Below are 13,600 nucleotides of genomic sequence, written 5' to 3' on the forward strand. Positions count from 1 at the left end.
CCACATTAATGACAGAATCGATTTAGGTTTTAAGTATCAAGGTAAGGTGACTCTTTCGGTTAGAAGTATCCATTTTGCAATCGCATACATCATTTTGGATTTGTGTGCGCATGAATTTTTTTGCCACCCCATATAACCATAAGGAGTCACGAAATGTTACGTAGTTACACTGCATTTCTGAGATCTCTATACAAAAAAACTGTCAGACAGCTAGATCCAGGATTTATACAGGTTTTAAATCAACTCGTGAATTTTATTGAATATACTGTAGCTATGACCCCCCCCCCCCCATACTGTATGTTAAAGTGTAGTATGACAGTTTATAGAAAGAACCATATGTGCATTTTGAAAAATAAATTGACTTCACGAATCTTGATAACAAGTAAGGAAAAGAAGTACGAAATCAAAAAGTAGCAAGTATAATTGAAGGACAGAAGTGTGATGTCACGCTCGTTCAATGTTGACACTTGATGGTGGAATAGTCTACACGTTCCCAAAGAAAATATAAATATTGGACAATATCAGAATTTTTCAAAACGCACATATATGGTTCTTCCTTGCAGGTGTTCAAATGGTAATGTGCGTTCCGGCTGAACAGTTTGTTTGCTGGAGGTGAAAGTGCTGTATAGTCCTTGGCTTTTTTAATTAAAAGCCAGCCGTATCTCTCCCCAACATTGGGAGGTGTGATCATAGCCTGTCATATCAGTTCAGCACAAACATGTTTATTTTTGGCCAGATTTATTTAATGAGCTTGTCAGAACTGATGGAAATTAAACCTGGCACAACTGGCAGATAAGTCTGTGTGTTTTTAGATGGGCTTTGTTTGCCTTGCTTATTTGGTCCTGCACTCGCTGCTGATGCATATTGCTGTGTGCTGCTAGCACCCACAATGGGGGTGTTCTAAGAAAATAGAAAAAATAATATCAAATTTGTTTAAACATTTCTTATGCCTGCCGAGTGGCACAGTGGTCGAAGGCACTGCTAGCTGTGCCACAAGAGATTCTGGGTTCGAGTCCAGGCTCTGCCGCAGCCGGCCACGACCGGGAGACCCATGGGGCGGCGCACAATTGGCCCAACGTCGACTGGGTTAGGGGAGGGTTTGGTCAGCAGGGATGTCCCGTCGCGTAATAGTGACTCCTGTGGTGGGCCAGGTGCAGTGCACACTGACATGGTCGCCAGGTGTTCAGTGTTTCCTCTGACACATTGGTGCGGCTGGCTTCCGGGTTAAGTGGGCATTGTGTCAAGAAGCAGTACAGCTTGGTTGGGTTGTGTTTTGGAGGACGCATGGCTGTACGGGAGTCTGTACGGGAGTTGCAGTGATGACACAAGACTGTAACTACCAATTGGATACCACGAAAAAGGGGTAAAAATAAATAAATAAAATGTTTCTTGACACACAAATCAACTCAAATGTTATTTGTCACATGCGCCGAATACAACAGGTGTAGAACTTACTGTGAAATTCTTACTTACAAATCCTTAACTTCTCTGGGATATGTGGGACGCTAACGTCCCACTTGGCCAAAAGCCAGTAAAAATGCAGAGCGCCAAATTCAAATAAATTACTATAAAAATCTAACTTTCATGAAATCACACATAAGACACCAAATTAAAGCTACACTTGTTGTGAATCCAGCCAACATGTCTGATTTCAAAAAGGATTTACGGTGAAAGCACACCTTGCGATTATGTTAGGTCAGTACATAGCCACAGAAAAACACAGTACGGCCATCTTCTGGGATTGATTTGCACTTTTCGCACCAAAGTACGTTCATCTCTAGGAAACAGAATGCGTCTCCTTCATGAGCGGTATGACGGCTGCGTTGTCCCATGGTGTTTATACTTGCGTACTATTGTTTGTACAGATGAAAATGGCACCTTCAAGTCGTTTGGAAATTGCTCAAGGATGAACCAGAATTGTGGAGGTCTACCATTTCTTTTTCTGAGGTCTTGGCTGATTTCTTTTGATTTTCCCACGATGTCAAGCAAAGAGGCACTGAGTTTGAAGGTACGCCTTAAAATACATCCACAGGTACACCTCCAATTGACTCAAATGATGTCAATTAGCCTATCAGAAGCTTCTAAAGCCATGAAATCATTTTCTGGAATTTTCCAAGCTGTTTAAAGGCACAGTCAACTTAGTGTATGTAAGCTTCTGACCCACTGGAATTGTGATACAGTGAAAAAATCTGTCTGTTAACAATTGTTTGAAAAATGACTTAGTAGATGTCCTAACTGACTTACCAAAACTATAGCTTTTTAACAAGAAATTTGTTCAGTGGTTGAAAAACAAGTTTTAATGACTCCAACCTAAGTGTATGTAAACTTCCGACTTCAACTGTACATGTACGTAGAGTTACTAAAGTGGCCATGCATAGATAATAACAGAGAGTAGCAGCAGCGAGGGTAGGGGGGCAATGCAAATAGTCTGGGTAGGTAGAAGCTGTCTCTTGGAGCTAGACTTAGCACTCCGGTACCACTTGCCGTGCGGTAGCATAGAGAACTATCTATGACTGGGGTGGCTGTGGTCTTTGACAATTTTTAGGACCTTCCTCTGACACTGCCTGGTATAGAGGTCCTGGATGGCAGGAAGCTTGGCCCCGGTGATGTACTGGGCCGTACACACTACCCTCTGTAGTGCCTTGCTGTCGGAGGCTGAGCAGTTGCCATACCAGGCAGTGATGCAACCCGTCAGGATGCTCTCGATGGTGCAGCTGTAGAACCTTTTGAGGATCTGAGGATCCATGCCAAATCTTTTCAGTCTCCTGAGGGGGAATAGGTTTTGTCATGCCATCTTCACAACTGTCTTGGTGTGCTTAGACCATGTTAGTTTGTTCGTGATGTGGACACCAAGGAACTTGAAGCTCCCAACCCGCTCCACTACAGCCCCATCAATGAGAATGTCCTTTTGAGAAGAAAATGTTTTTCATCAAATCCCTGTCAAACTAGCTTGAAGGAAAGCACATTAAACCAATTCACCATAATTTCAACTCTATAAACATCACAATTAAAAATAACTGAGAGACACATTTATACATTGTGTGACATCCTGAATGAGTGACGTGTGTTTCCCAGGCTCCATCAGTGGAGTTGGATGGTAATAATACAGGGTTTCATTTAGATTTGACCAGTGGTGGAAAAAGTACTGTATTGTCATACTTGAGTAAAAGTAAAGATACCTTAATAGAAAATGACTCAAGTGAAAGTCATGCAGTAAAATTCTACTTGAGGGAAAGTCTAAAAGTATTTGGTTTTAAATATACATAAATATAAAACATGTATTTGCTATAATATACTTAAGTATCAAAGTATGTATAATAAAAAAATCCTTATACTAAGCAAACCAGATGGCACCATTTTCTTGTTTTTTAATTGTATGGATAGCCAGGGGCACACTCCAAGACTTAGACATAATTTACAATCAAAGCCTTTGTGTTTAGTGAGTCCGCCAGATCTGAGGCAGAAAGGATGACCAGGGATGGGATGTTCTCTTGATAAGTGCGTGAATTGGACAATTTTGTCTGTCCTGCTAAGCATTCAAAATGTATCGAGTACTTTTGGGTGTCAGGGAAAATGTATGGAGTAAAAAGTACATTCTTTTCTTTCAGGATGTAATGAAGCAAAAGTTGTCAAATATAAATAGTTAAGTAAATTACATATACCCCCCCCCCCAAAAAAACCCAACTTAAGTACTTTATACCACTGGATTTCACATCCCTTCTCGTTTTTTCTAATCATTTAAATCTATTTGAATCACAGAGGGTGGTTTTATGTAAACCTCTTTGCAGGGGTTATCCAGACAGACCTCAATATATCATGTGCAGCATCACCATCTGCTCGTTACCCAGGCTTTACTAGATGTGGGAATTGTACCGTTGTTTTGTTTTCCTTGTTTGAGTCAATTGTCATCTCATTAACATGTAAATATAGAGCTTATGAAACATGGCAGAGCAAGAGGGAGAGAAGCATCATACAATATGGGGAGGGAGGGGGGTGGGCTACTGTAGTGAAAGAGAAAGTGGGAGATGAGGGGGAGAAAGATGGGGAGAGGAGTCCAAAGTGTTTTCCCAGAACAGTGACACTTACTTCACAGCCACAAGTGCTCTCCCCTTTCAGCAAGGTGATGTCCTTGGACTGCCCCTCTCCTAGCTGGCCACCACCCTCTCAACACACAATCCATGCCACTCCTCTATTGTCCTCTTAAGTACGCAAGTTTACATTTATTTTCATGAATCTTGCCCTGGAGGCAGAACTGAATTCCGCTACATGGGCCTGCTGCAAAGTCAAATTTTCTATATCGTAAAAATCCATAAAAACAAAAATGTGCTTGGGTTAAGCGGTGTGGTTAAGGTTAGGTTTAAAACCAGATTTTCTGACTTTGTGGCTGAGCTGCCTCCAGGGCAAGATTCATGACAATAAATGCCAACCAGCCTGGAATACACCTCTCTCATCTCCCCCATTCTCTTCAGATCTCATTGTTGTCCCTTCATTTTAGGGACACTCACAGAGCATCCCAAACATACACCTCCATTGGAGTGTGGTGTAGCAGCTGTCTTCATAAGACCACTTCTAAGTGTTGTTTCTCTTCTCATTTCATGTCTTTGATGGTTTGAGAGCCATCTCTGACCTCTACAAGGTCTTTACACAGTGTTGAGCTCATCACCTCCCTTGTCATCCATTTATTGTTCCCTAATCTCCCCCATTGTCTTTGTTGCTTCCCATTTCCCTTTAATAACTGTTAACAGAGATGGTCTCTGTGAGTGTGACTACAAAAAAAAAAAATCAATGGAGGGTCTGGAACGGGAATGAGATCCTGCCTCTGTACTTTGAGTGATAACAATCCTCCCAGGCCCAGCCTCCTTTTGCTGTATCATCTGGCCTCTCATTGGTCCACGCGAAGGGAAGCCCACAGCACACCCCTCTTCATTAGAACAGTCTGTGTGAGAACAGAGTCTTTAGGGAGCCTGGAATCAGGAAGGAATCACAACCAATTATTTGCTCAATTTAAAGCCCCAGTTTGAAATATGTTGAATATGTTGTTCAATGTTTTCATGGAGATATGGATATGCCATGTTCACTCACATGGACATTTGCACCTAGTCAGTCAGTGGTGGATGGTTCTCTTAGCCAACACCAACGTATTGCCACAAGAGGAAATGTCTGTCAATTTAAACATTATCTCTACGTGATTGGGTTATTTTCAGTAGAGATTGGCTACTCTGTAGATGTATGTATCACTGATGAGTCACAGACAAGCACTCTTTCAGTTAAACATACTGACTGCAACTTCTATCTACGTGACTAAATCCCATCAGTTATCAGTGTTGGAGAGTAGTGAACTACATGTAGTTCAACTAGTAATTAAACTACATTTTGGAGTAGATTGGTGGTAGTTGAACTAATTTCAAATCTAGGTAGTGTTTTCAGTAGTTAATAAAAAAAATTGCCATGTAGTGGTATAGCTAACTACTGGAACTACACACTACTTTTACAATATAATATGGGTGACGTAGGCAATAATTGTGTTTTTCTTTTTCGGCATCAGACCTGCCTAATTCTCACTTGAAACGTTGTTTTTTGTGTTTAGTAGACTAAATGACACATTCTGTTGACATACCTTAGCTTTCTTGGGTACAGGAACAATGGTAACTGAGCTAAATGACTATCGCCCCGTAGCATTCACTTCCGTCATCATGAAGTGCTTTGAGAGACTAGTCAAGGACCATATCACCTCCACCCTACCTGACACCATAGACCCACTCCAATTTGCTTACCGCCGTAATAGGTCCACAGACGACGCAATCGCAATCACACTGCACACTGCCCTAACCCACCTGGACAAGAGGAATACCTATGTAAGAATACTGTTCATTGACTACAGCTCAGCATTTAACACCATAGTACCCTCCAAACTCGTCATTAAGCTCGAGACCCCGCCCTGGGCAACTGGGTCCTGGACTTCCTGATGGGCTGCCCCCAGGTAGTGAGGGTAGGAAACATCTCCACCCCGCTGATCCTCAACACTGGGGCCTCACAAGGGTGTGTTCTCAGTACTCCCTGTTCACCCATGACTGCGTGGCCATGCACCCCTCGCCTCCAACTCAATCATCAAGTTTGCAGACGACACTACAGTGGTAGGCTTGATTACCAACAATGACGAGACGGCCTACAGGGAGGAGGTGAGGGCCCTCGGAGTGTGGTGTCAGGAAAATAACCTCACACTCAACGTCAACAAAACAAAGGAGATGATTGTGGACTTCAGGAAACAGCAGAGGGAGCACCCCCCTATCCACATCGACGAGACAATAGTGGAGAAGGTGGAAAGTTTTAAGTTCCTCGGCGTACACATCATGGACAAACTGAAATGGTTCACCCACACAGACAGCGTTGTGAAGAAGGCGCAGCAGCGTCTCTTCAACCTCCTGAGGCTGAAGAAATGTGGTTTATTACCAAAAACACTCGAGAGCATCCTGCATCACAATCGAGAGCATCCTGTCGGGCTGTATCACCGCCTGGTACGGCAACTGCTCTGCCCACAACCGTAAGGCTCTCCAGAGGGTAGTGAGGTCTGCACAACGCATCACCGGGGGCAAACTACCTGCCCTCCAGGACACCTACACCACCCGATGTCACAGGAAGGCCAAAACGATCATCAAGGACAACAATCACTCGAGCCACTGCCTGTTCACCCCGCTACCATCCAGAAGGCAAGGTCAGTACAGGTGCATCAAAGCTGGGACCGAGAGACTGAAAAACAGATTCTATCTCAAGGCCATCAGACTGTTAAAACAACCATCACTAACATTGTGTGGCTGCTGCCAACATACTGACTCGAATCTCTAGCCACTTTAATAATTATAAATTGGATGTAATAAAGCCACTTTATATAATGTTTACATACCCTACATTACTCATCTCATATGTATATACTGTACTCTATACCATCTACTGCATCTTGCCTATGCCGTTCGGCCATCGCTCATCCATATATTTTTATGTACATATTCTTATTCATTACTTTACACTTGTGTGTGTATAAGGTAGTTGTTGTGAAATTGTTAAATTACTTGTTAGATATTACTGCATGGTCGGAACTAGAAGCACAAGCATTTCGCTATACTCGTATTAACATCTGCTAACCATGTGTATGTGACAAATAAAATTAGATTTGATTTATGACCCAAATGTGATCTGTTCTTGCAATTTGTAGTCTATGACGTTTCAGATATTCATGTGATAATTTTTCACGAGGGAGGTTAGATGTAGTGAACTACTTTTTCAAAGTAACTATATTTTTTATTACGGGTAGCTTTAGTTTAGCTTAACTTGTGTGAAGTAGCTTGGTCAACTATATTTTCAGAGTAGCCTCCACGACACTGTCAGTTAACTGGTACAGAGCATCTTTGAGACACACTTTCACTCTAATGGACCTCCGAGAAACTGCCAAAGCAGCATGGCAGGTTAGACCAGCCGCAGCGGAGGGGAGAGTTCCATGTCACGATCAGGAATGGACACCTGGGGGATTGATGACAGCCCTTAGCTCCTCTATTAGACACATGGTGGATGAATATTACTGCTCTGCTGCTGAGATAAGTCCCCGGGGGATTGACACAGTACTCGTTTGCTGGTTTTGCATGGAGCCCATGGGGTGTAGAAGAGCACTCCTGTCTAGACCTGGAGTAGACGGCAGCTGGGTGTGCACTGCGTTCTGAGACTGTCTCTGTTGTCACTGTGGTCTTTGTGGGGAAAGCTGCACTCGGTGGGCTAAAAAAGGGATAGGGACTAGGATCTGCTGACACGGTGCAGGAAGACTGCCAGCCTGATACAAAACACCTCTAGCAGAGATGCACTTTTCTCCTTTCCTACACGTTTCTAGTTTCCATTGCTTTTTCCCCTCTATTTCTCTATTTCTCTCCTCTCTCTCTCAAACACACATACGCTCACGTATACATATACACATACATGCCGTATGCACGCACGGAAGCGCACACACATATTCAGGTTTACCTCACCCTGGCTTTGGCCTTGTTTATCTGCAGAGGAAGTGTGGAGCAGGAGAGACTGTGGAGTACACGCTCAGATAGAGGGAGGATGGAAGCTGTGTTCTCCCTCACTGTCTACACATACCTCTGCCTCCCTCCCTCCCTCCCATCCCTGCCTGTCTGTTCTTCTGTTTCTCTCACTATGTCCTTCCATGGATGTGGTGTGACCAGGGGACCTTTCTCCTCCTTTCATTTCACCCCTTACTCCCGCCACTCTCCAGCAGCCATAATGACAAACATTTATTTAATACGAGCTGGTGGGAAAATGAGATTTAGGGTGTGGACAGTGAGAGGAAAATGGAGAGAGAGAGAGCGTGTGAGAGGGGAAAGTGGAGAGCGAGAGAAAGACGGTGAGAGGAAGAAAGAAGTGAGAGTGAGGGAGAGCGAGAGGAAAATGGAGAGAGAGAGCGAGAGACAGCGACACACAGAGAGAGTATCTCCCTGAGGCTGTGTAGTAGAATCATAGAGACGCGGGGTGAGTCATCATTCCTCTCATCTTCATCACCACAGCTAATGACATCCAGTCTGAATGAGGAGGATGATGATGATTCTGATGATGATATGAACAAGAGGTTGTCTAGTAGGCTAACCATTTTAACTTTATACTCCTCATTACAGTGTCTCTGCTAAAGGAGAGAGTGTCACCCAACCAGAGCAACATGCCTCAGAATGAACATGCTTCTGTTGAGGGTGAAGCATTGACTCAGGAATGGGCCTTCCACTAGCCCTCCAGTCCTTGTTCTTTGATGTCATCCTCCTTCTATAGAGTGAGCAGCGATGGGAGACATTTGCCTAGACATATGCTCTCTTTAGCTCTCTCTGCTCTCCCCCGCTCTGCCTTAAGTGATCTGGGGTGTTTATGGAGGAACACTTGGCTGCCTGAAACCGGAGGGGAGGCTGGGAGCGCGCGTCTCCCCCCAACCTGAGCTCCACTTTGGGCTTTCTGCATTTTAAGAAAACATCTGACTCCGTCAGAACCAGTTAATCACAGCTGGGTCTTTAACACACTCTGGTCTCTCACTGTGCATTGGAGTGAATGTGGTCTGGTATCTGTGAGAAGCTATCCGATACGTCATAGCTATTACTTTAGAGTTGTCTGGAGACACATGTCCAGAGTCTATGTGCATTGCATACGTGGTAATAAATATGCACACATATGCTTCGTCATCAATGGACAAATGTACGCACATGCATGAACTCATGTCATAATGGATATTGTCAAATATGTATCACAGCTATTCCAGTGAGTCCTGTCCCTGCCGTCGACTGGAGAAGGCTTAGAAATGCAATTCATTCAATCCATTGGTGCTGAACCAGTGATCCAGCAGACCTGTCATTGGGTTTCTCTCTCTGAGCCTGAAATTCTCTGGTTTCCTGTCTAAGAGGAAGCCCAGCTGGGGAAATCACTGAATCAGCTGCTGATTGGCACACTGATGGAGACCATTTGGAAGCCAACGTTGCTGGAGGAAATTAAATTACAGTCACAATTTGTTGGCTTTTTTTTCTTCTCTACACAACAGCTTAAGGGATGAATAAGATGGAGAGACGATGCCGTGTCTGTGTGTGTCTGTGTGTGTTAGGGCTGCACAATCGAATTCACATCGAAATCGCAATATTGGCATGTGCAATAGGCCGATCCATATATCAAGAGATCCATATCGCATGCAATATTTTGAAATGTCACTCAGTCGCTTGTAACGTCCGTTTTGATAGTTTACTCCGTTTATCGTTCATCTCCCTCTTTCGACTTTAGGGATGCAAAAGGAGGGTATATTACTGTTAACTTTTTATGTTTACCAGTAAACTACCAGAACTTTGGTAACTTTATTTAATTTTTTATCACATGACATCTAGTGGCCTATTTGGCCATTACATGGCTGTAATTATCTCTGGACCTCTGATAAATAAAAACATTTGAATGGCAAAGCTGTAAAAATGATCCTAAATATAAACCATGAACTTTTTTTTATTTTTTAATATTTTTTTATTAGGGGTGGATCAGCTTAATATTGCGGAAAGAATGTTGCTTCCAATGTAATTGTCTGCATCATTTCCAATCCCCCATATTTTTGGGGGTAAATATATCCATACACGTATGCATACATATGCACATATATACATACACATACCTATATAGACATACATACTTTTTTAAAGAGTATACCTTTATTATTATTCCCCGCAAACCCTACCACCGATCCCCCAACTGGAGTAAACTGATAAACATTTCTGTTTTTACCTTCAATTTATACATCTTATACACATTTTACAGACACAGTCTACTTTATAATAGTTCTCTCTTGTTTGTTCTTAGTCCTTCCTCTATTTCTGTTGTCCATCCAGTTTGATTTCCACTTGTAACTGTGCTATTTCACAAAAGCTCCGCACCTATACACATTTCACAGATCCCGTATGCCCTACATTGTTTATCTTGTTATTAGTCCCACCCTTCAGCTCCACTCAACCCTTCCCATAAACCATGAACTTAGTGAATTCCTGAATTCCGTTGGTGTTTAATATAAGCGTTTCAGCATGAAATATCCTTTATATATTTTTGATACACTTTCATTCATCCAGTACAGTCTATGATGCTGTGGCAGCATGGGGTCTTGGTAGGACATTGTGGAAGAGCTGTTGCATGGACGTGATTATTCGGGAGGTCTGCTTATTGCTGTGGCCCACTGGAGAGCCCTATTATCTGTGCTGTAGACAGAGCACAGGCAAGGGTCCACCACTGTGCTCACAACAACCTCCATATTCTGGGGATGTACAGCATAGGAGATGGAGAGAGAGACACAGAAGGATGGAGAGAGAGAGAGAGAGAGATCAGGGATGGGAAGAGTAAAACTGAGAGAGAACAAGTGAGAAAGATAGATGGGAAGAGAAAGACAAAGGAACAGAGAGGGATGGAAGGAGAAAAAGAGAGAAGGGGAAAGGGAGAGAGAGAGAGAGAGAGAGAGAGAGATAATCAATGAGAGTTGACAAGACCATCCCTCTCCAGCATCAGCAGCCTAGGAGAGCAGTGTTTATTCCCCAGTAACAATGGATTCTGTTTCAGAGATCACTCAGTACATAACCCATCATCAGAGAGGTTTAGAACTGCTAGATTACATGTCGCGTGCTGACTGAGTACATACTGTAAACAGATACATATCTCCACATCAACACGTTTAGACATGTTGTATCCTATGTACTGGAAGTGGTCTTCACTGTACTTGACAGCCCTGATTCTCTCCTCTAGGGCCTTATTACCATATTAGAAGACATGTAAATGTCTTGTGCTTTTGTGCTTCTATTCAGCCACTTTAGTACACCAATCAACACACAGCGCACAACAATAAGGCTTTTATTTTCCGTATGAACCAGACAACTCATTAGGCAGTAATGAACTAACTCCTTTGTTGCTCTTCTTGTTTGGGGGGAGGTTGGGAGCGTGGTGAGTGAACATGCGCGCACACACACACACACACACACACACACACACACACACACACACACACACACACACACACACACACACACACACACACACACACACACACACACACACACACACACACACACACACACACACACACACACACACACACACACACACACTCCCACACACACTCCCACACATACACCACCCGGCTATCCTGTAGTCCCACTCCAATTATGGCAGCATCTCACCCGGGAAAGGAGCCCACTTACCCAGCATTCACTTGATGAATAATTGATTGTTTATGCGAGTATTTTGTTTGTAAATACACTTTTGGTGTCTGATTAATTGTTTTCTAGACATATTCATTTGCTAAATTTGATTAGATTTTTTAATTCATCTATTAGCTGAACACTCTCTGGCAATTAGGCAACACTAGGGTTTTGAAGGGTTTCTGTCAAACCCAGATTTGTTACGCATGAGGAAACACACACACACTGACACAGGGCACCAGGTGCTAGCTCCCATGTGCTAACCCATTTGCCCTAGTGGTTTAGGGATATATGGTGTGGAGAAGCTTCCAGTGAAGCAGACGACCTGTTATCTTCTGTGTCAGTGGGATGTCAGTCAAGCTTTCAAGTAATATACTGTAGTACATCAGGGTAGTAGAGTTGTAGAGGTCCTCTCTCTTTAGTGAGAACTGAATGGTGCTTTTTTTCCGTCACTCAAGAGACACTGCTCTGCATCCTTACAGTTCACACCTGTTATTAATCCCAGGCACATTCACTCTGCCCAAGTCTTTGGGTGGCCATCAACCTCTCAGACCAACCATGCACAGACAGGAAATCACACAGCAAATGCACATGCAATCCTTTCAGAGAGGCACAAAGGTGTGTGTCTATAATTGAGGAGGAAATGAACAACTGTGACATTTTTCCCTAGAGCTGTAATGAGAGGAAGTGTGCCTAATTCCTTCCTTACATAGAGGACAGGCAGCCCTGGACTCACCCTGGGAGACTGAGAGCAGGACAGTCAGTATTAGTGTAGTCGTGGGGAGGGCTACAAGGCCCACAGAGGAGAGAGAGTGGCGCTAGGCTGCTGCACGTGTGCCAAATGTGAGTCTGCCTGCCAATTTGTGGGGATACTGGCAAGTGCAGCGCAGGCTGAATCCTTGACATAGGGAGATGAATTATTGAAACATTGCTCGCCGTTGTGTAGGGGGCGGATCGAGAGATTCCTTTACTTGCACTCGAGGCATTCCACGACGCTTAAAATATTGACGGGTTTGTACTGTGTTTGGATGTTGTTGCTTATTGGGTTCTACAGAAATACCATATAGCAATATGTTCTACAGATTTAGAATGGGAGTTAACAGACAGTATTGAAGAAGTGAATAGTAATTCTCATGCTTCGTCTGCTAACCGTGTTAATGCGTTAACTTATTTGACGCTTACTCTACGCAAAGTCAATAGATGGTCTACAAATCCTTTCCCCCAGTATTTAGAAACAACCTGACAAACGAAGTGAGAGAGAGAAAGTACAGTATATTATGGGCCATATTTCCCCTCAGCCAAGACAATGACTTTTTGGGGGGCCCTCCGAGAGAGCCTGGCAACCTTCGCTCTCTCTGAGGCTCGTTCAGATTCTGCACACATGCCTGACTCAGTTACCAGTGTGCTCCATTGTGCTACAAAGTGGTTTGCTGTGATAGAACAACAATTTGAGGGTCATGTTGGTGAGCAGGGGGGGTGACTTGGCAGGGGGTGTTGTTGTCAACGTTCGACTTCCTGTGACGCCCGGTGCCGAAATGAGGGCAATGAATGTTAAACGGAGCCATTGAAATGGTCTCTCATCAAATCTGTGTGCAGCGTCTCCGTTCGATGGCGTTGGAGGGGTAGGTGGCACCGAGAGCAGCTGTCTCTAGAAACACAGAGTCCTTGCTGCTTCGCTCCTTATCCAGCTGTGATACTTCTATCTAAATAAAGATGTACATCAACAGAGCGTTGTGCAGAGTTCATTCCGTTTGAGCAATATTGCATTATAGACATCACAACAACTGGGGTGTGTTCCACTTAAAGCATCTAAGTGCTTGAGGCAAAATGTACGGAAAGGGGAGAGTAGCGAGAAGTGTTCCAGT

At 43.6% G+C, this 13,600-nt stretch overlaps 1 protein-coding gene across 1 annotated transcript in view; it reads left to right on the top strand.

Annotated features, from left to right (window-relative positions):
* The window catches only part of LOC129815066 (cadherin-4-like), a 237,993-nt gene that overhangs the window by 102,945 nt on the left and 121,448 nt on the right, over nucleotides 1-13,600 (top strand). The window lies entirely within an intron of this gene.

The sequence above is a fragment of the Salvelinus fontinalis genome, chromosome 18, assembly GCF_029448725.1.
Source record: "Salvelinus fontinalis isolate EN_2023a chromosome 18, ASM2944872v1, whole genome shotgun sequence".
Lineage (NCBI taxonomy): Eukaryota > Metazoa > Chordata > Actinopteri > Salmoniformes > Salmonidae > Salvelinus > Salvelinus fontinalis.